At 40.5% G+C, this 2,500-nt stretch overlaps 1 protein-coding gene across 1 annotated transcript in view; it reads left to right on the top strand.

The window, feature by feature from the left end:
• The window catches only part of LOC105911437 (serine/threonine-protein kinase 31), a 16,307-nt gene that overhangs the window by 1,937 nt on the left and 11,870 nt on the right, over window positions 1–2,500 (top strand). The window lies entirely within an intron of this gene.

Here is a 2,500-nt window from a genome sequence, read left to right as displayed (position 1 = left end):
CACAAATATGTTTAATAGTGTGTTTAACTTCTATTGGCCCACCAATGGAGGCTGCGTTGGAAATCAAACTTTTGTCAGCATTTTGAGTGGAAATTTCATTTGCATTTGTACAGGTGTATTCGTGCACGTCGGGCTGGCCCTCGCAGCGGAACGACAACCGCACCGGTTTAGCAATGATAATATTAATATTATTATATTCGAGATGCAACACAAATCTATCCGCTCTCCTCCGAACGAGCTGAGCTTTCATTGATAAACCAATGCGGTTGTTTGCCTCTCCCGAGGCCCCGCGGTCTACTGGTACTCGTTCAAACGGGTAGACAAATCAAATAATACCTGTGTAGGTCCTCAACATAGCAGATATTTTAATACATTGAAAGCCATGAATACTGAAAATGGAATGTTATGCTCAAAATCAACGCCGACTGATGAAGTCAGGATGCATACGCAAGTTGACTGATTGGCAGCTGACCGCTCTGTCCATTCGCGCACCTCACAATTGCGTATTGTTCAGACAAGAAGACACGCTTATCAACTCGATTACTATTAATTAAAAACAGAACGTGGTTTCGGCTGTAGCCTATACTTGAAACATACTATTGAGACCATATTCGCTTACATGCATTGCACGCGTGATGAATTGCGGCTTAATGGTGTTTTGAGCCCTCACCGTCGACTTCAAGGCGCATCCCACCCCCTGAGCCAATCATTGAACAAAGGCCGCTCCTAGCTTGCCAGTTTAGAGAAGACGTTGGTTTGAATTTGAGCAAGCAGCTAGCTAGCAGTTGCCGACATTATCTAGCTAGCTAGCAGTTGCCTACATTATCTTAAAAAAAATACTTTGATAGTAGGCTTAGTGTTTTATTTAAGCCGTGTGTGTGTGTACCTATATATCCTATGTGTGATGGTTAGAATAATATTAATGCCATATACAATAACTCACTTATGAGAGCTATCCAAAGACTGGTGGCTGCCTTAATGTACTGTATTTAGCAGTCAACCTCCCTTACTCTGTACGTTTAGATGCTTTACAGGTAGCTGTAAGTCATTAGATGCCTGAGAAATAATTAATATCTATAAATAACAGCTCACCTTTATCTTTTTAACCAGATTTGTAAACTGGTCGCGATCAACATTGTGCAGTACAATAGGCTACCTTGGTTAAATATCGAATTACGGTAGATGCATGCTAGCATTGCGCTAAATAATTAGACAGCTAACATTAATTAGTGGTGTTAACATAAAGTCAGTTATTGTATATGGCATTAATATTATTATAAAACACCTTCACTAGTTGTTTTAACCAGATTTGTAAGCAGGTTGAAAACAACATTTTTGAAGTAAAGTGCCTTGGTTTAAAACGGCTAAAAGCTAGCTACATTAAGTTGCTTGCTCAAATCTCAAATTCAAACCAACGTCTTCTCTAAACTGGCAAGCTTGGAGCAGCCTCTGTTCAATGATTGGTTCAGGGGTGGGAGGTGGGATGCGCCTTCCAGGCAGCTGCTGCCTTGAAGTTGACGGTGAGGCCTTAAAACACCATTAAGCTGAATTGCGTCATGAATGACAGCTTTTTTTAATACATTTTTTATAGAGTTTTTTTTGTGCCTTAGGCGCTCGGGATTTGTTGTAGGCGCTCGGGAAAACGGCTTAGGCGCGCGCCCACATTTTCTCTATGCAGGAAAAACCCTGCATGAAAGTGCAATTAATTTGGAGGCAGATTTTATTTTATCCTCTGCAGATTATGTCAAGCCTATAGTACAAAATTAACAGAAGGCTATCCCAAGCCAAAAATAAACAGAGCTTTCTGGTTTTAACACACAAAAAAAGCCTTCAAACAGACAATATCATCACATTAGACAAAATGCAAATATAACCAGATAAAGGCAATTCAATTTGCTGCATAGTTAACAACACAGTCTGCTTACCAAAAAGTGAACAGAACTATTACTGGATTAGCACAAGAGCACATTTCAGTTACAAAAGGATCAGAAGAATCTCCTGCTCAAGTACACAAACAATCACTTAACCTATGTGGCACAGTCTTTCTCTCTACCTCTCTCTCTCTCTGTGTGTGCGTGCGCGTTTTTTTCTTTTGCAAGACGTCAGTTAAGATTGTTTGCTTCGGTCTTGCGCCACTAGCATCAGTGAACTCTGTGTACTTAGCACTATGGTGCGTCTTCAGATGTTTAATCAAATTGCTTGTGTTAAACAGAGTACTTTCCTTTCCGCCCCTCGACACTGTAGCAGTGCAAATCTCACACTGTGCCTTACTCCTGTCGTCGTCATTTATCTTAAAATGAGTCCAAATCGTCGTTAAGGCAGCACAACGGAATTGCTAATCGCTAACGAGATGCTAGCAACTAAATTTAGCGAAACCTGTATACTGAAATACTTTGACACTATGACAAACTTTCCTAACACAGTCAAACATCAAGCAAATGCAACACAAGACGGCAAATAAGCTACTTACTAGTCTGGCAGAGAGTGGTAGGACAATAAA

The sequence above is a fragment of the Clupea harengus genome, chromosome 11 (genome assembly GCF_900700415.2).
Source record: "Clupea harengus chromosome 11, Ch_v2.0.2, whole genome shotgun sequence".
Classification (NCBI taxonomy): Eukaryota; Metazoa; Chordata; class Actinopteri; order Clupeiformes; family Clupeidae; genus Clupea; species Clupea harengus.
The sequence above is the reverse complement of the archived record's forward strand: the minus strand, read 5'-3'. Positions and strand labels throughout refer to the sequence as shown.